Source organism: Poecilia reticulata, linkage group LG8 (genome assembly GCF_000633615.1).
Source record: "Poecilia reticulata strain Guanapo linkage group LG8, Guppy_female_1.0+MT, whole genome shotgun sequence".
Taxonomy (NCBI): Eukaryota; Metazoa; Chordata; class Actinopteri; order Cyprinodontiformes; family Poeciliidae; genus Poecilia; species Poecilia reticulata.
This window is the reverse complement of record NC_024338.1, coordinates 15919814-15930147: the sequence shown is the minus strand read 5'-3', so window position 1 is coordinate 15930147 and position 10334 is coordinate 15919814. Positions and strand designations below refer to the sequence as shown.

At 37.9% G+C, this 10334-nt stretch overlaps 1 protein-coding gene across 1 annotated transcript in view; it reads right to left on the bottom strand.

The window, feature by feature from the left end:
- Positions 1-9742, bottom strand: part of elfn1a (extracellular leucine-rich repeat and fibronectin type III domain containing 1a) — an 81044-nt gene extending 71302 nt beyond the window's left edge. Inside the window, exon 1 of the mRNA XM_008415905.2 lies at positions 9186-9742. The gene's annotated coding sequence lies outside the window, so the exon portion shown is untranslated. The remainder of the gene's footprint in view (positions 1-9185) is intronic.
- Between the last annotated feature and the right edge of the window lie 592 nt (positions 9743-10334).

Below are 10334 nucleotides of genomic sequence, written 5' to 3'. Positions count from 1 at the left end.
TACTCTAATCAATATGATATATTTATGTCATAAAGTAGTAATTTCAGCTGGACCTGAGTTATAGTGCAGACACATTCAGTTTTTAATAGCAACTATCATAAATGTATCTATCAAGGGAAGCAGAGAGGGTTGCATTGACTCTCTGACTTTGCAGCAATCCCTGTTTCTAAGCAAGCACTTGGCGACAGTGAAGAGGAACGACTCCCTGTATTCTCAACGTTCTTTCTTTTTCTTTTTTTTTGACACAAGCAGATCATATTTTGTCCCAGTCCTAATGAAACCTCCACCAAAACTTGCTTCAGTGACTGTGAGTCAACTGGTGGTTGAAACAACAGAACAGACGCACTAAAAACACAGAAGCACTGGTCTGAATGTACTTTATATGGAAAAGAAAAACAGCAACATTGGCTCTGTCAGTGGATTCTTCAAGCCAGAAACAAAGCTAAACAAAATAGCTCTAGGCCATTAGAAACACCTAACGGATGAAAAATAGAGTATGTACAGTAAGTCGTACCAGATAAGTGATATTACAAAAAACGTAGTGTACCAGGTCAAAACCATTTTGAATTCCACACCATTAATCCCAGTTTAGATTCACTGTTAGTAACAGTAGCTCACCAAAAGCAACACCCATTTTATGTTTTAAAGATTGTCTCAATAAAACTTGATGTTCCACAAAATCCCCTTCAATTCATCATCTTTAGAATGTGTCTTTTGCATCTTTTGATTCTAAATATGGTTTCTATCTATGTATGTGACAAAGTCAAACATATTTAAGAAAATGTCTACAATTGCTGAATTTCTGATATCTACCAAACTTCCTAAATCCATGGCATCCCTAAACCTTACACATTTCAGAAACAAGCTAATTTTGTTAGCCTTCATGACAGGGCAGAATAAGGTTTTGCAACGCATGAAACATGAAGCTACCGGCAGGAGTAGTTCAGTCAAATTTGACAAATTTTGCCTTTGTATTATTAGCGACAGTGTAAATGTATACAGATTTAGCCATAAACTCAGGCTTATTGACGTTATTGATGAGTATTTTAATTTACTCTAACACAACATTTGTCTCAAATCATGGCATGAATGAGTTGCCTTGAAGTGTGAAATTAAAAAGCTTCAAGGTAATTTTATTTGCATTAAAAACTCACTGACTGAAAATAAATACAGAAAAAACCTTAAGAGTCTGAATGACTAATAACAACAAAGAATACGATTCAACAGATCAGGAAGGTATAAACTCTTGTGTGGAGGGCATGAACGAGAAATGTTATAATTAAGGCTTTATGTTTATTGACACCATGTAACTGGTTAATTTTTTCAAGCGCAGCGTTAGATCGTAACGAAGCAAAGACTAGAGTCTCCCAGCATTTATGGAAAGGAGAGGCCATGTATTGATTACCATCGAGCAACTCATGGCACCCACGATGTTCCTGTTAGATGAAAAGCAGTCTTTGTGGCACATGGAAGCAGCTTCATTCATCGAGCATCTGTCACCTTCAATGGCTGATGGTTTAAAATGTTTCTAATTGGTATGAAACCACAAACTGCTTAATCATGCTGCATTACCAATCAGCGATCTAATCAGCTGATTTTTTTTTTTACACTGTCACTGCTCTTAAGAGATGCCTGCAAAACAAACTGGAAAGTGGCTTTGGTCCAAACAAACTTTATTTTAGGACCAATTAGTTTTGTGCTGTTCATACTTTTACTGAAAAAGAGTATGTTTTCCTGTATGTCCATTAAATAGCACTTGATCATTAAATCTGAGTTGAAAATGTGGCGGAAAGCATGTTTATTGTTCTGAAGATGTCCTTAACCTCTAATCTATATTGGACTATGAAATGCTATTTTCTCTCAATATCTTCAGTTTCGTCAAACCAACGGCATATGCTTTGTACATTCATGCCTAGTGATGCACTTCACACTCAGTCTGTTGAATTTAATTCATGGAAGCCTTTAGGGTTTTCTTCTAGGTTCAGTGTGATTGAGCAGGCGAAATGCGTTGCTTTTCAAGCTCAAGTGTGCTCAAAAAAAGCATCACGACCGCATAGAAAAAAAGCCCCTCTGTCCTTGCAAGTATGGCTGATGAAAATTTATGCAGAGCATCCTATCTAAGATGTTCATCCTTTTCCATCATAAAGCTGTGGTAAAGATGGAGAGGCTCTGTAATCCATACCATTCACTCTGTTGTTTCTCTGAATAACCGGAATTTCTCACATGATCTCTGTTTCAGTCCAAGAAGCTTTTTAACCCTCCTGTTGTCCTCGGGTCAAAATGACCGAGATTTGTATGTGTTTTCCCTATACACAGAAAATGAGGACAACAGTCACATGATGACTTTTGTAAAAAAGAAAAAATTAGATACCTAAGGAAAACAGTAATGACGACAAGGTATTGTGACAGGATTGAATGCTAGTGTTTAAGAGATTTGCCAGTAGTCAAAACTGCACTCAGAAGCTGAATGTCTAGAATGTCAGGCCTGTAATGTAATTTTAGTTAAAAAAAATGTGGAAACAAATCCATATTTAATTGTTTTAGAAAGGTGAAGCTATGAAACACTGTGGTATGATTTAGCTAAAAAAACATTAAAATAAGTATTTAGCCATAAATAAAACACAGTTCACAGTTGGTGAAAAAAGCTGAAAACCAGCAAACCAAAGAATCTCATCAATGCAACTGTGTGATAAGGAATGAGTAGCATCTTGTGGGTGTTTTGCTGCAGGAGGGTCTGGTGCTCCTCACACACTAGTGGAACCATGAGGAAAGACGATAAAAAAAAAAAACTATTGATAAAACATATCATGTGTCAGGGAGTAAAAACTTGGTTGGACAATGACCACATGCAGTCCAAAAAGTAGAACAGAGAAAGACAGGAGAGTCGATGTTTTTATGTGGCCATCACAAAGCGCTGGCCTCAACTACACWGTAAATCTAAGGACAGAGCTGAAAAGATGGCCATCAAACCTGACCCAGTTGCACCTGCTCCTTCTGGAGGAATGGACAATTCTTTCAGCCATAATTGTGAAAAGCGAATCATTTTGTTAGCCCCAACTGACCTAAAACAGAATAAAAAAAAGTCCTCTAACGCAGTGTTTACAAATATCTGTTTCAACTATGTGTTTGCTTTATGCTAAATACATCCATATTTAGCATAAAGCAAACACTCATCTTTTAGGTTTCTCAGTTGTCTCGTTTTCTTTTATACTCACAGCGAGTATAAAAGTGAGACGCCATAAAACMCAACTCTTTCTCCTATGTTTATTAACACATACATAATATGCAGCTAGAAAAAAATAATTCAGTGATGGTGATTATCCCCTAACACTTGAAACAGCGTTCCTAAACTAGGTTTTGACAGGACTTTCGCAGGCCAGCYGTATTGGGCTGTTATCTAAAGGATGTTCATCAAGCGATGCAGGTGCCTGAAGATACACCGCCATGCAACCCAGCACCTAATTATTCTGCAAAAAGATGGCAAATAAGAGCCAGAGGAGCGTTCAATATGCCTCATTCTGCCATTTCATGATGCTTGTTTACTAAAGGGTTTTGTGCATCATAAGGCAACCAGCAGGTGGCTGAGGAAACTACACGAACGTTTCTGGCATTCTGCGGTGGATTCATTTTTGTTCACTTCCAAATGAATGATGACTGATTCACACCCCAGAGTGAATCTGCACATTTCCAACATTTCCCCCCCCCACATTTTATCGGTCTTACAGTCTGCTGAGCATCCCCCCCACACCCCACCCCAAGTACACAACACACATTGTCTTAGGTGATCAGCTTTTAAAATATAAACCCCTCTGTTACATCCCTGTACTTTCTTTCAAAAGACATAAGGAAGACGTTTGCAGGTAAAGAAATGGGAATTTTAAGAGATAATAGCTGCATCTGCTACGTTTCTTTTCTCTCGAAACAAGCTTTGAATTTATTGCGCGACTTCTGCCACTTTCAATCAACAGCTCCGGGTAAATTTCTATACATATTTTCCCTAAATAGGCCTAAATCCCAGGCCTGTAATTACTCTTTRCAGTTACTCATAAGGTGGTGATTCAAGATGGAGTTTGTTAATGTTTTCCTAAGAGTTGAAGGAGATACAATCTCAGGAACAGCACATCTTTGTTTTGCATTGTCTAAAGGAAAATGTGCCTGAGGGTGGTTGCATTTGAGAGGTAGTTTTTTTTTTTCTCTTTTTGTCTTTTCAGCCTTATCTGCTCATTACAGCCTTCGTTAAACATTGGAAATCCTCAGCAAATAGTTCCTCTATACAGAGCACTAAATTACTTTCCTTAACACTTCCGTTTAATACCAATCGTCCCAACGGCAGAACTCAGAGGGCGTTTCGGGTGAGCCTGTCCTTTGCCACAAACATCAGTAAACAGATGGTCCAACAGGAATCACTGCACTAAAGCAGGTGAGAGATAACTATTCACATCACAATTTTTCACATGATTGTTTTTTTTTACCCTTATTATATGTTCAGATATTGTCTGCATTATTACTTAGATCAGAGGTTTCCAAAGGGYGGCCCAGGGACCACTTGTTGACCTTGTAGCGATTTTGTGCGGCCCTCAACTGCAGTTTAAGAGTGATGCTAATTTGGTCCGTCCAGAACAGGTGGCGAATGCAGATGGAGGCTTTTTTTTTTAATCACAGTAAAAATTACCGACATAATTTTCCTGGAATTAATAAGTACAAGACAAAGTACTCATCATTTTATAACCAAGCTCTTATAATAATAATAATAATTAAAAAAAACATCCAAAGACTTTTATTGAAAAGCCGACTTTGCTGCAACCAAATCAGCCTTTATTCAATTTATTAAACTGGACTAAATATAGCTTGTGTTTTGAAAGAAAGTGATCCAAATCCTGCTCTTAAAACTGAGAATAAACTTGTTCACTGGAGCTCAGACAAATTTGGAGTTTTGGATCTACAATGGATAAYATCCCTTTCCTACAAAACAACAACAAAGAAATCTGACTTCCTTATTTGCTTTTAGTTTTCTTATATATTATGTTATTGGATACTTTTGACTCAATAATTTTGGGCACTGGAAAGAAAGCATGGACACCCCTGATCCTGGATAGTAATTAGTTGAGAGGACTCCCGACAAAAATGAAAAACCTGATAGGAAGGATGGAAATCTGCAGTATAAAATTTGCCCAGAATGGATGTGAAAAATAGGCTAACATTTTATGATATGACTCCAAAAGACAAATGTCTTCTGGGTCTTATCAAACTTATTTCTGTCTTTTTTTGGACTGTGCTCGTTCATATCTTATGTGTCCTCAAAATAGCAATCATCTCACTCGTTACTGACGCCAGTGAGGTAAGATTAAAAGGAACAATAACTGATTATACGTTTGCATTGCTTCCAGTGAAGTGTGCTACACTATAWTGCCACTTTGATTTCTGCACATAAAAGGCTAACTCTGTCAAAAGCAATGAAAACTAACAATTCTTGGATTAGACTTTTACAGATTGGTGGATTGATTAGCAGCCGCTGTCAAAACACACAGCATGAATTGTGACACCATTTTTAAAAGTCTTTATATGAAAACGATGGATTACTGTGAAGAACCGTTGAACATTATTATTATTATTTTATTTWWTTTTTTTACATTTTGACACATTACAACCACAAAGTTCAGCAGCACATAGTTGAACATTGGAATGTCCATTTATAATATGCTCCTTCTTACTCTTGGATTTAGGAATGTATTTTGACTAGACAGTTCTAAAATATAAATGTCTTTGTCCTTTACTTTATACCACGTTTCGGTATAAACTATTTAAATGATATCCTAGCTGTATTTTGAAGGCTGTATTTTTTTTTTTTGGAAGATGAATCTAGACCACAGTCTGAAATCTTTTGCAGCCTCAAGCTGGTTTTCTCCCAGAATGGCCCTACCTTTAGTTACATGTTCTCTTCATTTCTAGCAGACTTCCTGCCCTGCTGAATCAAAGGATGCCCCCAGCACAATGCTGCCCCTATATGGATGGTGACCTGAARGGGATGTGCAATGTTTTCCACCACACCTAGTATTTTCCATGGATTTCAAAAAGTTGYATTTTAGTCTCATCTGACTRGAGCATTAGTGTGTCCATTATGTGGTTTTAAATAAACTTAATGTGAGGCATCTTGTGCATCTCCTGCATCAAYGGCTTTTTGTCTTGCRATTCTTTTGAAAAGGTCATGAGTTGTGGCATGCTCAACAAATATGAATAACTGAGCTGTAGAGCTCTGCCAGAGTCACTAGACTCTTGGCTGCTTGTTTACATACTGCTCTATTTATGTTGTTGTTGGTCATCCACTTCAGATGATTGGACACCACAGTACTGTATGGCAAATCGGTACATTTACTAACCATATATTTACTCCATAATCATGCTTAAAATATTTTGATATCACTATTTCTGATTTTGTCTGTTGTGTTCCTTTGTCATCACGATGCCGAATRTTCGCTAATGTTTTCTGATATACAGCAGCTCCAAGGCCTCCAGAGAGTAGCTGTATTTATTAAGCGATTGAATTAGACACATTCCGACTATCGTTGTCAGCTATAGGTACATTCTGAAGGCAAGTGTTTGAAATTGTTTTGTTTTTTTTACTTAGAGATAAAGGGAGGTTAATTAAACTGCAGGCTACACTTTCGGGAATTTGATTTTTAAAGCATTAAGAACACATATTTTGTCTTCCTTTTCATGATTATGCATCACTGAGTTGGTCAAGCACATAAAGTCCTAAAAAAAAYATGGTTGTAACACAGAAAAATGTTACAGGGGATCATGCAAGCACTATATGCTTGAAATGTTGCTTCTTTTATTCATTTTCCGCCAAATAAACAGTTTGTCCCTTTCATTCGCTTTCCTCCTGTGGCTAATTCCATGATCCGTCCTTTCATCATAAACCAAGAAGCGTTGCCTCATTATTCCTTTTAACAAAACAGCTGAGAGTCACATGTGACACTTGCAACTGAGGTGGCAGAACTGCTCTTGTAAAATGGCACACAGTATTCACAGCACAATAAGTATTAATGGTTGTCAAGAACTGTGCCACTGAATTAGACCATGCTGTTGTACCATATGTTTCACAGCTTTGTCTACAAACCCTGCTTGGTCCCTTTGATTACAGTTTTGCACGCTGTTAACCAAACAACCAGCGCTCCATTGATTTATTTAGCCCCTTATAACTTTTTWAWAATATAACTCTAGTTTGATAAACTGATCAACAGATTAAAAGTGTTTATATCAGTTTTACTGGGCAAAGTTTATARTGTGAGATCRGYACTGACAAGACAGGAGAACAAAATATGCATACATGAATAAACCTTTTTTGYATCATCACAGCACRTTGAATGCATGTGTTTAAGCTACAAACCAGATTTTATGCCGAAAACTGTCAACTTGAATTCGATCTGGATTCATCAATCCACGTGAAGATTTGTGGAAAACTGTAATGCACAATGCCATTTCCATTTAGAAAGGTTAGTCATATTTCTAAAACCACTGTCTCCCCACCGCCCAGGATATCGGTCTCCCTCAAATAGCAATTTATCGAACAGGGCAGCCTCGTCTTTTCTGCTTCTCATGGTCATGAGCCTCTGTAATTCTCTCTCAGTATCCTCAGCACGATCTCGTTCTCTCTCCTTCCACAAAGAGCCGAGCCAAGGCAGCTTGCATACAAAACAGCTGACTCAATCATCCAGCTGTATAATCAAGATAAGGGAGACGGGGACAGGAAAAGGGAGATGTGGAAGGCAAATGCAGGAGACATCTTTAGCAGCAACAGCAAAACGGAGATGTTTTGGAACTGTCACAACTCCCACCATCAAAAGTTGGAAGATTCACTTGGCTGGTAAATCCTAATACAGGTGTATCCTTTGCAAAAAATTATTAAAAATATATATATTGGAAGAAGATTAACACTGACAGCAGCTTAGGATGAGCTTAAATCTTTAAAGGAAGTCTAGCTTTTTTTAATACCACTAATAGATATTATTTAGAATTAGTTAAGAAAAAAAGTATAAAAGAAGATTAGACTTTTTTCTATTATTATTTTGTGTAACCTGTCATTTCAGTGAACCTGGCATTACAGACCCCACTGATGCCCCTCTCAATCTCACCAATAATTCTTTATTTGTAGAAAAGACTCTCCGGCAAGCTCAACATCTATCAGATTAATTCTGTACTGACTTAGTAAAAGAGACAATCACTCCATACGAAGACTTCCACTGTTAAAATTAAGCGACACGTCCAGGATACAACAATTAGTATGCTTTCTTCAGACAGATGGCACACATGCAGCAGCAAAATCCTCAGCTAATCTGAATGAGACTGCACAAAGCAACTCCGAGAACAGGGCACCAATACTGCACAGCACTGCATGAAATATTCCGATCGCTTAAAATGACTCTGTTAAAGTTGCCTCAGTTTGTATGCCTTGACTTTTCTTGACGGTGTCAAAAGTACGTACAGATTCGTGATGCAGGCTCTCATTTTGTATGCGTTGTTAGGATGTGTGAGGGCCCAGGAAAATAGCAGTATTTATGTGTTAAATAAATATTTAAGAAAAAACTAAAAGTTCGGGAAACAACCCCCATTGTTTGATATGTGTTTATTTCTACGAATCTAAGAAATAAAGTTAGTCAAGTAAATCAAATAGAGCGATCTGGAGCTGGCCATGGTGCTGAAGCGGCTGAAGTACGAGGTTTACAGCTTCCAAGTACCCGAAATGCCTTGAAAAGACTTGAGAAACTAATGCAAATCTTATGCTCAAAGAAAATAACAATTTCGGGTGATGCAAATTTTAACTAAATGTCGATGGAACGACAGGCGCGACAAATTGCTCTCCGTGCCTCGCTTCCATCCATCTGATGCCAGGGCGCATGAGCTCTCACTGAAACCAGTGCAAAAATCCACCGGCTTGCGCAGACTGGTGCTCAAGTTGAACTATTAATTTTTTAAGAGGTAAGCATTACTAACTTGTTCCACACACCGACACAACTGCCAAAGCACTTCAGCCGCGCTGTTATTCAAATCACAACATGGTGCTTAGAGATTTACCGCTAGCAACATGTGAAGGCAAAGCATAGAAGCAGATCACAATAAATGCTCTTCAAAGTCTGCAACGTTAAAGTTAGGTAAAAATAAAAAAAATAAAAAAATCAGCTTACCTGCTGAGTGATCGCAGACCAGGAACCTTCGCCCCGATACTAAGCGGAGGGCTTACTGTATCTCACCACGAGCACAACACGTTTTCAAACAGAACTGAGTCATTTAAGACGTTAGAGATTAAAAGCAATCATTTAAAGTAAAATTAATAAGCGGAATAATAATAACAATAATAATAAAAAAAAGGATCCAGATTTTCTGCTTTCGGTTTGAGGGCGGCTCAGCAGCAACTGCCTGCCTGAAGCGAGACTAGGAGATCCATTAAGCGGAGACTGATTTAATTCAGCACTGAGCTCCTCTCGTCGCTCGCCTTCATGTTATTCTGAAGAGACCCAGAGCCCTGCCTGGGTCTTTCTATTACACCGAGAGCTGACACCGGCGTTTAACCACTGTCACGGGGAGGCGTGTAGGTAGGCAGATATTACAGTATCAGTTGGGGAAACATCGAGGAATAGGTGCGAGGGGAGGGGAGCGCATGTTGATCCTCCAGACTGGCAGAGGCAAAGTTTAAATCTCATAATAAGATTGTTTGTCACCGCGAGGCTATAAATGGTTGCTGGTTGAAGACGGGTGCCGGGAGGGTTATAGCAGCAGCCCCTGTTGGCATCGTGAAAAAAGAACAAAATAACGCTTCATAAACTTTCCTTTGATTTAAGAAAGAAAGAAAGAAAGAAAGAAAGAAAGAAAGAAAGAAAGAAAGAAAGAAAGAAAGAAAGAAAGAAAGAAAGAAAGAAAGAAAGAAAGAAAGNAAAGAAAGAAAGAAAGAAAGAAAGAAAGAAAGAAAGAAAGAAAGAAAGAAAGAAAGAAAGAAAGAAAGAAAGAAAGAAAGAAAGAAAGAAAGAAAAAAAAAGAATTTTCAAGTTCACAAGGGAAAAATAGTCAGTTATGTCTTATTGATTTGGAGCTCCAATAACTTTATGTTATCTATGAACAAACTTTTTCTCCACACTTGAAACAGTTTCAAACTATCCAATTTCACAGTCTGGTAGGGGGTGTGTTTCATTTGGTATGGCAAGCCAGTGATTAGTTTCTTCCTCAAGAAAAAATAAGCCTACTGATGCAACCAGCAGGGGGCTCCTTTAAAATCAAAAGCCACTTTAATATGGTCGTTTATCACTATTTGGTAACTGTGTTTTGAAAAATGTAAAGAC